The sequence below is a fragment of the Delphinapterus leucas genome, chromosome 7 (genome assembly GCF_059928025.1).
Source record: "Delphinapterus leucas isolate spDelLeu-1000000601 "Yukka" chromosome 7, BTC_Dleu_Yukka2, whole genome shotgun sequence".
Taxonomy (NCBI): domain Eukaryota; kingdom Metazoa; phylum Chordata; class Mammalia; order Artiodactyla; family Monodontidae; genus Delphinapterus; species Delphinapterus leucas.
Window position 1 is genome coordinate 99,435,418 of NC_143135.1, and position 14,702 is coordinate 99,450,119.

The window sequence follows — 14,702 nt, forward strand, 5'->3', positions numbered from 1 at the left end:
GAGGGCAGAGTGTGGGCTGGGTGCAGGAAAAAGGGAAGTTCCCTTGGAAGAACTGAGTCACAGAGTCTCTGGAGTGTGACATCGTGGCAGTAATGCCATCAGAAAAGAGGAGAAGGAGACTCTGTCACCAGGGAAGCTGGAACCAGGTCTGGGGACATCAGAAGCAGCAGATGAGAAGGCAGGAAGCAAGCTGTAAGGGAAGGTGTGAGCTGTCCACATGCCCTGTTTAACTGTTCCTGGCTTTTATTAAGCTCCCACAGTGACAGATCTCTGAACTGGACGTGCGCCCTGCCCTGTGCCCACAAGTGCCACCCAGAATAGCTGGAAGATAATATATACTTAGAAGTTTCAGTGGCTCTCTGTTTTTCTCTATATGGGAGGTCCTAACGTAGGGACTTGAAGAGAAAGGTCAGATACCCAAAGAAAAGACTCACGAAAGATATTGAACTTGAACGAAGTGGATTTCCCTTCACGGCCATGTGCTCCCAGCTGAAAGAGGGCATCCGTGTGGATGGCAGTTGTTCTGCCGCTTTGTATGTGGCTCCTCTGTGTTTTAGATTGAGAATGGAAAAGTGCTCAGCGTATAGGAGGCGCTCGGGGTTGGTGTGTCCCCATCTTTTTTTTTCCACTTTTTTTCCACATATGGCTTTTCCTGCAGGCACAAAACCAAGGGCCCGTGTGTTGTAGTGGGCAGAGCACTGGACTTGGTAATAGTTATCAAAGCTACCTCTTACTGAGTGTATCCTGTGTGCTGGTGACTTGGTGGAAGGTATTATCTTTCCCATTCACTTCTGAAGACACTGAGGCTCGGAGACCCTGATTAACTCGCCCAAGATCATGGCATTAGTCAGAGGAAGACTTGGCACTGGAACCCAGTTTCATGTGATTCCAAAAGCTGTGTTTTCTATTCCTGTGACATTCTGTCTCTCAGAGACCAGAAGAGCTAGTTTTGATTCCCAGCTCTGCTTCTTCCTAGCTGAGCATTTCCTCACTCTGGCCCTCAGTTTATTCATCTGTCAAATGGAGGGGTTATGCTAGGTGTTTTCTGACATCTCTATTAACTCTCAAGTTCTATGCACTGTCTAATGTTTAGTCTTAAGCAAGACTTTCATCAGCAGCATCATAATTTTGATCAGTCTAGATGTAGGGGGAAGGATAAGAGATATTCTTCATTCATTTAATTGCTAGCGATTGAGTGCCTCCCTGGGGATAGAGGCCAAGCTGCATGGTCTGGCCTTTGGAACTTACCAGTAGAGCCGGGAAAACAGACATGGAATATGTTACAAGCCCTGAATGTTATGCAGAAAGATAACAGCATATGTAGACACTCCTGAGGCTAATTCAGGTGAACTCAATCCAGTCAGTTCCATGAACGTCTGCATGTGTCTCAGAGCCAGCAAGCACTAGAGATTTCACAGCAGATACAACAGGCTCAGTATGCCACCTGAGTTCAGTCTTTGGTCCCTACTATTCTTTTCTTTTTTCCTATTCTTTCTTTTCCTCACATCAACCAGTTTCAGTGGGGGGTGTCGGAGGAGCTTGAAGCATTGTACTGTGTCAGCCTCAAGAGGGATGAGGGAAGATGGCGAGAAGGAGGAAGGCAGGGAGGAAGGAGGGCTGGAGAACAGAGTTAGAGGGATGCAATTAGGTCAAAACCATGGGTTATGGCTTAAGAACATCTTTCAAATGCTCAGTGCAGTAGAAAGCATATGAAAGGCTAGAAAGGAGAGAAGAAAAGAAACAGAGATTCATAGTGTCTCTGATTTGAAGGGACCCAGTAAGTCGTGAGCTCCGACCTCATCTAATTATTTAAATCCCAAACCTTACAACATTCCAGTAAGGCTAACTTGAAAGCTGTCTTTGCAGGTAACTGTCTCCCTCCCAAGGCAGGCCATCTGACTGCAGGGCAGCTCAGGCTGGGGGGAGGGGCCCTTCTTTCAGTTGAGCTGATTTATTTTTATTTATTTATTTTTGCGGTACGCAGGCCTCTCACTGTTTTGGCCTCTCCCATTGCGGAGCACAGGCTCCGGACGCGCAGGCTCAGCGGCCATGGCTCACGGGCCCAGCCGCTCCGCGGCATGTGGGATCTTCCCGGACCGGGGCGCGAACCCGTGTCCCCTGCATCGGCAGGCGGACTCTCAACCACTGCGCCACCAGGGAAGCCCTGAGCTGATTTTTTTTTTAAACTTCTGTTGTCTGGCTTTAGTTTGGACCTTCTGGGTTACATCAACTTGATTCCGTTGTTGTTTTTGTTTTCCTTTATTTGAGTCCTTCAGATATTTCAAAGTAGCCATCATGTTCCACTTATGGCTTCACTACTGCACAGGAAAGACCTGACCTTGATTTTTTTTTACTAAACATGTTCTGTAAGCTTTTGATTCTCTACTCCAGCCTCACTGTCCTCTGGAAGCACTTCACTTGGTTGGTGTCCCCTTAAAAAGCAGAACCCCCAGAAATGAGCACAGTATTCCTGGGAAATCAGTTGGAGAGTAGAGCAGGCATTAGGACATTTGGACATGGCTGTAGCCCAAGGTCCACTTAAATTTTTTCTGCAGCTGCTTTATGCTTTTGACATATAGTGAGCTTATAGTGAACTAAATTTGCATACCATCAATCAGATGGCTACAACTCTTCTGAATATGCAATCATCTTACCTACATTTCTTTATCTTGTTAGCAATGATGTAAAGATACTGCTGCATGCATTATTGAAGGCTAAATATTCACTGTTTTGCAATTCCCTAATCTATTATTGTAGTCTAATAACTGTGTCAAAAAAGGCAGTGAGGTTCATTTGACATTCCTCGGTTTTAGCGAAACCTTCCTGGCTGCTATTGGAAACAGCTACGCTTTCTGAATGTTTATAAACTCGTCTTGTGAAATAATCTAGTTTTGGAATTCTGCTAGATATCCAGTTCATGCTCACTGGTCTATACTTGTAGAATGTGCTTTCTTTGCTTCTCATTATTTAAAAATTAGGGTAGTTGCCCACTTTCAGTTTTACATAATCGTTTTTATTCTGCATAATTACACACACACACACGTACATATGCACACGTAAAGCCAGTGGGAGAAAGTGTATATGAAGGAGCAGCAAAAGGGCGTCAGGAGGGTTAATGGTGAAGCATGCATCTGACAACTCAGGTTGGGAGGCAGAGGGAGAAAACTGAGGAATGTGGAAGGAAGCCTCCAACAGACCCCTTTGGGGATCAGAAAAGGCTGTTTAAAGGATGATGTCTTTGCTACCACACCCAGTTCAGGGCTGCGCTAGGGTGATGCAAGTGAAGCACTGGCCTCAAGCACAAAATCTAAGAAGGTAACAAAAAAACTCAGTTATCAAGATAAAATATTAGTGCAATATATTTTTTGAAATAATAATGATGCAAAAAAATCCTGAATATCAAAACTCTAAATGACGAGATCAGTATATTACAGTTTCTCCTGGTCTATTTTTCTTATAACAGCTTTATTGAACTCTAATTCACAGACCATACAATTAACCCATTTGAAGTGTAGACTCCAGTGGGTTTTAGTATATTGACTGAGTTGTGCAACCGTCACCACAATCAATTTTATAACGTTTCATCACCCCTAAAAGAAGCCCTGTACCCATTAACTGTCACTCCCTATTTCCCCCCAATCTCCCCAGTCCTAGACAGCCACTACTTTACCTTCTGTCTCTATGGACTGAATTTGCTTATTCTGGGCATTTCTTATAAATGGAATCATACAATATGTGGTCATTTGTGTTGGCTTCTTTCACTTGACATAATGTGTTCAAGGTTCATCCGTATTGTGGCATGTGTATCGGTACTTCATTCCTTTTTATGGCTGGATAATGTTCTATTGTATGGTTATGCCACATTTTACTTATCTGATCTTCAGTTGGTAAACATTTGGGTTGTTTCTGCTTTTTGGCTGTTATGAAGTTTTGGTGCGGATATATTTTCATTTCTCTTGGGTATATACTTGGGTAATTGGTGGATCATATGGTAACTATGTAAAAGCTCTTCAGGAACTGCTAGACTGTTTTCTAAAGTGGCTGCATCATTTTATGTTCCCACCAGGAATGTATGAGGGTTCCAATTTCTCCACATTCTTACCAATACTTGTTATCATCATTTTTATTATAACTATCATCCTAGTGGGTATGAAGTGATACCTCATTGTGTTGTTGTTTTTTTAAAATAAATTCACTTATTTATTTATGGCTGTGTTGGGTCTTCGTTGCTGCGCATGGGCTTTCTCTAGTTGCAGTGAGCGGGGGCTACTCTTCATTGTGGTCCGTGGGCTTCTCATTGCAGTGGCTTCTCTTTGCTGCAGAGCACGAGCTCTAGGCGTATGGGCTTCAATAGTTGTGGCACTTGGGCTCAGTAGTTGTGGCTTGCGGACTCTAGAGCGCAGGCTCAGTAGTTGGGGCGCACGGGCTCAGTTGCTCCGCAGCATGTGGGATCTTCCCGGACCAGGGCTCGAACCCATGTCCCCTGCATTGGCAGGCGGGTTCTTAGCCACTGCGCCACCAGGGAAGTCCTGCTCATTGTGTTTTTGATTTGTATTTCCCTGATGGCTTATGATGTTGAGTACTTTTTAATGTAATTATTGGCCTTTTGTATATCTTCTTTGGAGATATGTCTGTTCAGATCCTTTGCTTATTTTAAAATTATTGAGTTGTAGGAGCTCTTTATATATATATTCTAGATACAAGTCCCTTATCAGACATACGATTTATAAAAATTTTCTCAAGTTCTTTGAGTTGTCCTTTTACTTTCTTGAGAGTGTCCTTTAAAGCACAAAAGTTTTAAATTTTTATGGTGCCCAATTTATTTGTCTTTTATTGCTCGTGCTTTTGGTGTCATGTTTAAGAAACCATTGCCTAGTTCAGTGTCACAAAGATTTATGCCTATTTATGTTTTCTTCTGAGAGTTTAAAAGTTTTAGCTATTACATTGATTTCTTTGCTCCTCATGATCTATTTTTTTTAATTTTTTTTTGCGGTACGCGGGCCTCTCACTGTTGTGGCCTTTCCCGTTGTGGAGCACAGGCTCTGGACGCGCAGGCTCAGCGGCCATGGCTCACGGGCCCAGGCACTCCGCGGCACGTGGGATCTTCCCAGACCGGGGCACGAACCCGTGTCCCCTGCATCGGCAGGTGGACCCTCAACCACTGCGCCACCAGGGAAGCCCATGGTCTATTTTTAAAAAACAAATTGCATGACATTTAAGACTCAGAGACTCCCTCCTCACTCAAATTTCATCTTAAAATCAAGATTAGGAGAAAAAGAGTTTAACAGAGTTCTTCTTTACAAGTGACCCAAAGCATTGCAATTTTATAAGACAAAGATGTACAGAACACCTCCAGACACTTTATTATTATTTTAAGGTGTTCAAAGATGGAAATTAGGGTGCTAGACTGATTGACTCTGCAGGTGGCCCGAGGTGATGAAGAGTATAGGAGGCTGCTGTCTGTCGCCATCTAAACATACCACCGGCTCTGCTCTCCACTTGCTGTCCTGTCCTTCCTCCTCTGGAAAGAACCTTTGGCCTGAGATCCTTCATGAGTTGACTCTCAGTCCCCCCCTTTCCTTGTAGTTACTTTCACATGTTAGTGCTCCCCCCCCAACCTCCTAGTGCCTCATACCTACTTGTCTACCCCACCTCCCTCCTGATTCTGTGACTGAAAGGCAGCCTGGTTTTCACAGAGCCTTTTTTATGTATCAGGATAATGATCAGCTCTGCTTCTTCCCACGTGAACCCCCCCACTCCCTCCTCCTCTGCCTGCCTTCCTTGGAGCTAATTCATACATACCTTCTTTTGGTATGTATCAGGACGCTTCTTCTTTTTAATTTTTTTCTTTTCCTATAGATAGGACTTACAAGGTTTCCATGGAAACTCCTGGCCAGAGGTAGGGGACTTTTGAACAGGGGTGAGATGATAGAGCTTTACTCCTTTCTGTGGGGCTCTGAGAATGTCTCCCTCACTCCTCTCTCCTCTCCCTCCCCAACTCTTCCCTGGGCAGCTCTTGGATCTGTTTTTGTATGATGCTCTAGGAGCCCGGAGACTTGTTTCTTAGGACTGAACAGATGGTGCTGACAATGGCCCTGAAAGTTGCAGCTCTAGGAGGAGGCTGCTGCTGGTGGTTGTCTGGCAGCTTCAGAAAAACTTGAATCTGGGCTTCCCTGGTGTCGCAGTGGTTTAGAATCCGCCTGCCAATGCAGGGGACACAGGTTCGAGCCCTGGGCCGGCAAGATCCCACATGCCGCGGGGCAACTTGAGTAGATTAGGTCTGCCTCTAACTAGAGACTTGCATGCCTGAGATGTAGGGCCATTCCTTTTAGTGTCCTGGGCCAAGCCTGGCACGGAAAGATGTTGAGATTCTCGAGTGCCAGCTCTTTATATGAATGCCAAGTCTTAGGCATTCACAAAAAACCCAGTGTGCTGGAACTGGAGGAGATTTTGGAGTCCAGAGGTTCTAACGTGTGGCTAAGATGTGTTAAACATGTATTAAGTGTTCCCAGAGGGCTGTGGAATTACTACAAAGCCATGCCTGCACTGGACCTGCAGACCAGACCCATAAACGCAGCCACCATCTCTCTATTTCTTTAATGATAAAAAGCAACCCTCCATACTTGAAAAAATTTGTGAACTACTGATTTAATGTAAACCTGTTAGTTTACAAACGAAGTACCGGGGGCTCAGAGAGAAAGAAAGAGTGAAATGGTGACTGGACTGAAGTCACAAGCTAGACCTGGAGGCTTGGGGCAGGGTCAGTGCTGGTGTCAGGAGCCACTGCTCTGCACGCCCACACTGTGGGAGGTGCAGTCCCTGGTGCAAAGGGGGCTCCTCTGACCAGCCTGGCAGTGCTCGCTCAGAGCCCAAGAAGGAAATGACACATTGAAAGTAAAGCTTGGGGACTTCCCTCGTGGTGCAGTGGTTAAGAATCCGCCTGCCAACGCAGGGGACACAGGTTCGAGCCCTGGGCCGGGAAGATCCCACATGCTGCGGGGCAACTAAGCCCGTGTGCCACAACTACTGAGCTTGTGCTCTAGAGCCCACAAGCCACAACTACTGAGCCCGCGTGCCACAACTACTGAAGCCTGCGTGCCTAGAGCCCATGCTCCGCAACAAGAGTAGCTACTGCAATGAGAAGCCCGTGCACCACAGTGAAGAGTAGCCCCCGCTCGCCGCAACTAGAGAAAGACTGTGCGCAGCAACGAAGACCCAAGGCAGTCAAAACTAAATAAACAGTAAATTTATTAAAAAAATAAAAAAGTAAAGCGTGAGTGGTTTCACCTTCCCGGAATAAGTGAATGACATCAATAAAAAAACTAAGGGTCTTTTTTTTTTTTGCTGGTGGTGGTGGGGGAAGAGAGGGGTGGGCAGAGAAGCAGCAATTCTGAGGGCATCCAGTTTTTCGTTACCCTTTTGAAAAGCAAATTAATATTTTTTTCTTTTCTTTTTAAACTTTTTATTTCATATGGAGTAGAGTTGATTAGCAATGTTGTGTTAGTTTCAGGTGTACAGCAAAGTGATTCAGTTATACATACACATGTATCTATTCTTCTTCAAATTCTTTTCCCATTTAGGTTGTTACATAACATTGAGCAGAGTTCTGTGTGCTATACAGTAGGTCCTTGTTGGTTATCCGTTTTATTTTTTTATTATTTTTTAAAATATTTATTTATTTATTTATTTTGGCTGCGCCGGGTCTTAGTTGCAGCACGTGGTTGTTCGTTGCCGTGTGTGGGATCTTAGTTGCGGCATGTGGGATCTAGTTCCCCAGCCAGGGATGGAACCTGGGCCCCCTGCATTGGGAGCATGGAGTCTTAACCACTGGACCACCAGGGAAGTCCCAGGTTCTCCATTTTAAATACAGCAGTGTGTACATGTCAGTCCCAAACTCCCTAACTATCCCTTCCCCCCTGCCTTTGCCCGTGCTAACCGTAAATTTGCTAAGTCTGTGAGTCTGTTTCTGTTTTGTAAATAAGTTCGTTTCTATCATTTCTTTTTAGATTCCGCATGTTAAGTGTTATCATACAATATTTCTCTGTGACTTACTTCACTCAGCATGACGCAAATTAATGTTTTAAATTACGTTTCTATCACAGAGTGTGAATCATAGAGAAAGACTGGCTGGCCTCCCTTTCAAGGCCAGAACTGGGAAGAGCTTTGAACTTGAATCTAATTGTAGCTTCAGATCTGGTGCATTTCTCTCCGCTTCAGAACCTGAGTCAGTCAAATCCAGGATTCGTTTCTTCAGGGGATTTTTAGAGGTGTTGAGAATACTAAGTTCCATGATTAAACATCATTGGTTCTTAAATTGTTTGGGGTGTGAGTTTTAAAGTGATATTGAGCTCCAAGGTTCAGCTTATATTGTGAAAAATGTCTCAATTTTTCCATTCTGAAGGCCTTGCAGTTGGTTGATGTACACATATGAACGTGATGTTTAAGTGTGTGGGAAACGGATGCATGTCAGGGTGACTGCATTATCCACTGTGAGGGAGCATCCGGGAGTGTATGTGACCCGGTGGCTTGTCAGGGCTCAGCAGGATGGAGATGGCGCACTTGGACAGGGTAATGGCGGAGAGTTTAATAAAGAGATTCTTTTAGACATGTAGGGGGAGTTAAGGGAAATTGGCAAAGGATAATAAAGCACCCTGAAGGGTGGCAACCGCTGTAGCAGAGGGCTGCCTGACCAGAGCTGTGGCCTTTAGTACAAGGATGTGATCAATCCCTGGTGACATGGCAAGGAGGAAGCTGGGGTCCAATGCATGTCCCCATCCCCTGTTCTCCTGTCTCCAGCCATTGCCCTCCCTTGGCAGGACCCAATCAGAAAAGCCAGAAGGCAAGGGAGCCAGTTATATTGTTCCTAAAAGTCAGCCTCCAGGGTCACAGAGCAAGATGGTGAGACAGAGACAGTAGATCTGGGGCGCACATGGAAAATTTCCAGCACTTGGCCAGAGTCAAGTGTGTAATTGCAGGTAAGGTGAGATTGTTTTCTGAGAACACTGAGGTGTCCACCGAGGCTCACCTGGATTTGCACTGAGGAGTGTTTCTACACTCAAAGACTTAGAGAATGAACTTATGGTTACTAGGGGGAAGGGGGGGCAGGGATAGATTGGGAGTTTGGGATTGACATCTACACACTACTGTATGTGAAATAGATAACCAACAAGGACCTGCTGTGTAGCACAGGGAACTCGGCTCCATTATCTGTAATAACGTAAATGGGAAAAGAATTTGAAAAAGAATGGATACTTGTATGAGTATAACTGAATCACTTTGCTATACACCTGTAACTAACACATCATTGTTACTCAACTATAGTCCAATATAAAAGAAAAATTTTTAAAAAAAGTGTTTCTATTTCAGAATCTCTCTTTTCACCCATTCTGTTTCTTTCCTCCCGTGGCAGGGAGGAACCTTGTTTCCAAAATGTGGCATCTCGATTGAGTGGAAAGTACATGGGCTCAAGAGCTAAATAATAGTAGCTTGAAATCCCAGCTCTGCTCCTTACTAAACGTGGGCTTTGGGAGAGTTTCTAAACTTCCAGTTTCCTCATCTGTACAAGTGGGTAATACTAAACTTTCATGGTTGATCCGAGATCTAAAGACTACTTATCTCTTAGTTATCTGTATCAATATCTAGATCTCCCAGTGTGGCGGTTGGCTCATGCTAAGTGTCCAATAAATGCTGGCTGTTTTTCTCATAATTCCTCTGCCTGAGGTCTGGGTAATGAATTATTTCCTAAATCTTCCATCTCTTGCTCTTTAGTGCTTCTTTCCTCTTTATAAATATACTCACAGAGAAACCTCTCTCTCACATTTAATGCCTCTCTAACCTGCCATAGCTTGGCTACTATTCTCTCCTTCTATTCTGATTTTCTTTACAAATCATCACACACTCATTTCCCCAAGTCCCTCAATGCCCTCTTGACTTAACTCCTTGCAAACTTGTTTGTTTTCCACCAGTGTGCCAAAAATCGTCTCAGAACTCTCTAATTAACTCCCAAAGGCCAAATCCGATGGCCTCTTTCTTGACCTCGGTCTACAGCATCTGACATGCCCAGTCCCATTTTTCCTCTCGAAAGATGCTTCGTCTTTGGTTTCTGTGCTGATGGGTGTATGTTCTTGGTTTCCTGCTGCCCTGTCTCGGTAGTCCTGCCCAGATGTGTTCCCTCCCATTCACTTCTCTTTTTCTTTCTCACCCGCAAAATATAGATGTCGGTTATTAAAATAACGAATAACTTGTTGCTATCTGATTGTTTCCTCCTGTTGCTTCTCTTGTAAAGTTCAGGGGGGTGGGGGCCTTGTGTGTCTTGCTTGTTGTGTTAGTCCCATCACCTTAGCCCAGTGTCCCAGTGCTGGATCTAGAGTAAGTGATCAACAAACACTTATTTGTTAAGGACCTGCTGTAGAGCACAGGGAACTCTACTCAATACTCTGTAATGACCTATAACGGAAAAGAATCTAAAAAAGAGTGGATATATGTATATGTATAACTGATTCACTTTGCTGTACAGAGAAACTAACATAATATTTGTAAATCAACTATACTCCAATAAAAAATTTTTCAAAAATACTATTTGAATGGAGAATGGATTATAATATTCCTCCAGTGTTTCTTTCTTAGCCTTCTTCTCAACTACATGCTCCCCAAATAAACATTTCTGACCTCCTTTTTTTTAACTCTAGATCAGAGGTCAGCAAACTTTTTCTTAAAGGGCTTGATAGTAAACATTTCAGGCTTTCAGGCCACCCAGTCTCTGTCATGACTACTCAGCTCTGCTGTTGTAGAGCGAAAGTGGCCACAGGCAATAAACCTATGGGTGTGGCTGTGTTCCAGTAAAACTTTATTTACAAAAACACGTTGCTCCCGCGGGCCAGAACTGGCAGACCCTTTCACTAGCTCGTGTTTCCAGTCAGTGGGTATTGTCACATGATTGACTTAACGGCACCTCAAATTCAATTTGTCTGACCTGAAATTACTACCCTCTCTTTCTTCATTCTCCAAAAGCCCCTCCACTTGCTGTGATACTTCCGCTCAGTTTCTATCATCTCTACTCTTCTGGTCATCCAGGATGGAAACCCGAGTTAGCTTCATCTTTACCCTTTCTTTCCCCCAAGCCAATCAACAGCTAAATTCTGACCCTTTTATTTCTGTAATTTTTCTCACTCAGTCACCGCTGTTGCTCAAGCTCTCATTAACTCTGCCTTGATGACTGCATGGCCTCCTAATCACTGATCCCTATTGTTCTTGAACAGGTCTGACTGAGCCATTTGACTCACTCCTCTCACACCTTTCCCAGTCTGCTGTTACCTGCCAACTGCAGTTTAAATTCCTTTTTTTTTAAAAAAAATAATTTATCAGGTTTGCTTGTGCTTTTGTCAGTTTTAATTTTTAAAAATAATTATTGGGCTTCCCTGGTGGCACAGTGGTTAAGAATCCGCCTACCAATGCAGGAGACAGGGGTTCGAGCCCTGGTCCTGGAAGATCCCACATGCCATGGAGCAACTAAGCCCATGCGCCACAACTACTGAGCCTGTGCTCTAGAGCCCGCGAGCCACAACTACTGAGCCCACATGCCACAACTACTGAAGCCTGCATGCCTAGAGCCCGAGCTCTGCAACAAGAGAAGCCACCGCAATGAGAAGCCTGCATACCGCAACAAAGAGTAGCCCCCACTCGCCATAACTAGAGAAAGCCCGCGCGCAGCAACAAAGACCCAAAGCAGCTGAAAATAAAATAAAATATAAATTTTTAAAAATATTGATTGATTGATTGATTTGATTTGGTTGCACCAGGTCTTAGTTGCAGCAGGCAGCCTCCTTAGTTGCGGCTTGCTGGCTCCTTAGATGCAACATGTGGGTTCCTTAGTTGCGGCTCGTGGGCTCCCTAGTTGTGACATGCAAACTCATAGTTGTGGCATGCATGTGGGATCTAGTTCCCTGACCAGTGATCAAACCCAGGACCCCTGCATTGGGAGCACAGAGTCTTAACCACTGCACCACCAGGGAAGTCCCCAGCTTAAATCCTTTAACAGAGTTTCCAGCCTCTTCACCCTCTCCTTGGCTTCCATTCATTTCTTCATGCCTTTGTTCTTTCTCTCCTTTCATTCTGGAATACCCTTCCTGTCTCCACTGCCCACGAAAATCTTTGTGCTTTAGGACCCAGATCAAATCCTACTTACTTGGGAGGCCCTCCCCAGCCTCCCAAGCCTGAGTGAATCACATGTTTTGCTGCTCCCATTCTGCCTTGTGGTGTGGTTGGTTGGTTGTTTACACCTCTCTTCCCCTCCTTAGTTTTGGTTTCTGGGCTGGTGTACTTTCTTGCTTTTCTAGTGGCCTATCTCAATATTCCTGCCCAGGAGTTTTTTTGGCAATATTCCTTAGTGTGGCAAGCTTCTCGAGGGCAGGGCTATTCATCCTTATAGATTCACATTTAATTTTAGGCCTTGCACCTGGAGGTATTGTTTGTTGAATTGAATACATTTTTAACCAAAAGACCCTTTACTGGGGTTGTGGGATGAGTCCCATTGGTTGGTGGAGATCCTTGGTCCTTGACTGTATCACTGTATGTCTGTGTCCTTGTGCAATTACACTTCTTCCTGCACCTGCCTCTTTTGGTTCCTTCCTGGGATTCACCATTATGCTTTGTAACGGGGCCAAAGTAGGTCTGGGAAAATACTGTCTCGGTTTCTTGGTCCACCTCTGTCAGGAAAACATCCTGAAATATCAGAAAAGTATATAGGCTTTGAAGTTTGACAGACCTGAGTTGGAATTCTAGGTTTTGACCTAGTTTTGGAGTTCTAGTTTCTGACCTAGCTGTTGACCTTGGACAGGTTATTAAACCTCTCTGCTTCTAAGTGTTCCCATCTGTTAAGTGAGATCCTAATACCAACTTTGTAGGGTTGCTATGAGGATGAAATTAGGTTTTATATACGTATTTTTCCCATCCCTATCTGCCTTCCCTCTGTCATATTTTTTTCTCTGTTATTTCTAAAGAGTTTTAGACTCGTTTGTAGTGGTCACTTCTAGCATTCTATACAGGAGACTCCTGAGTGGAATCCAGGGGCCTTCTATCCCAAAGGGAATCCCTCGCTTTGTGCTTTCAAGGCCCTCAACTTCCTCCAACCCCAGATTCTTAGACTTTCACTTTGAATGTGACTCACAATGTACTTCTGTCTTAAAACACAGAAAGCTGCCCCGTGTCTCCTGGCCTGGACGGATGGGAAGTAGCAGCAGCTAGCCAGAAAATGTTCACCAAACAAACCCCTTGCATCGGCTGCAAGATGTTTAGCAGATCTTTTAAGCCCTCTGGCTCATCTGTAAGTGGAGGTGGTAACATCAGCCCCCGTCTTAGATGTGTGGGAAGGGAGCAGAAAGGGATGCCTAGTCCATTTTACGTGCACCATGCATTTGCTGAGTGCCGGCTGACCAAGGTTGTAGGCATTTGTTTGCTCAGAGGGCCTTTTGGCAGTGGTTTGTGTTTGGGTTCCTTTTAGGAGGCAGGTGGGATGAGAGAGTCCCAGGCTGCCAGAGGCAGTCTCTGTGCCTCTCAGAAGAATTGCAGGTCACCCCAGCTGGGGTGTGCGAATCTGTTGAGTACCAAGATGCTGGCATTTTAGGAGGCATCGTCTGGTTTCATGAGTAATGACTGGATGCGAAGTATCCCTGGGAAGATTTTTCAGAAAAGGACTAATTTGTCACAGTCCTCTGGTGAGTGGAGTCACGGCTCACAGCGGCCTGCCCCGCCTTTCAGAAAGGCAGCATGTTTGCTGACACACAGGCCTACGCACACGCACATGAGACCCACTGTTTATCATCACAGACAGACGATTTGGAAGGAAAGGAGGAACCAAAAAGTCCCCGAAGACACTGAATTAGCATTCTTTGGCAAATTAAAGGTGGTCATTTCGGGGGGTGTGAGGTCTTGTACCAAGGTGAGTGGGTTTCGAAGGCTTCGAAGGACAGAGCACCCACGCCAGCTTCCACTCTCCAATTAGGGTTCCACAAAGCACAGGATGACAGAGGCCTTGACTTCTTAGAGTCAGGCTCTAGAATCCCCAGAGGTCTCAGAGTTTTGTTTTCTGGCTCTCAGTATGCATACAAACAAGCATCAGTCTGCTCAGACCCCCAAAGTACCCTATGTGGCCTCGTGCTGTAGGTGGAATACATGCATTTCCCCCCCACCCCCATTCATATGCTGAAACCTAATCCCCAGTGTAACGGTGTTTGGAGGTGGGACCTTTGGGAGGAGATTAGGTCATGAAGGCAAAGCCCTCATGAACGGGATTAGTGTCCTTATAAAAAAGACCCCAGAGAGCTCCCATGCCCCTTCTACCTTGTGAGGACACAGGGAGAAGGCAGCCATCTATGACCTAGGAAGAACGCTCTCACTAGACACTGAACCTTTAGGCGTCTTGACCTTGGACTTCCCAGCCCCCAGAACCATGAGAAATAAATTGCTGTTGTTCGTAAGCCACCCCGTCTATGGTATTTTTGTTTTAGCAGCCCGGATGGATTAAGACGAATTGGCAACAGGAATGGGGCATGTGGAGATGTCCCTTCTAAGATGAAGGGTGAGTTGCTGCATCAGGTTCCTCCTCCAGCGAGAAAGAGGCACAAGGCCTAGTGGCCTCTTTGGATTTTAGAGGCAACATATTCCCCAGCTGAGTGTATTGCTCCGGCCCATTGACTGAGTGACCT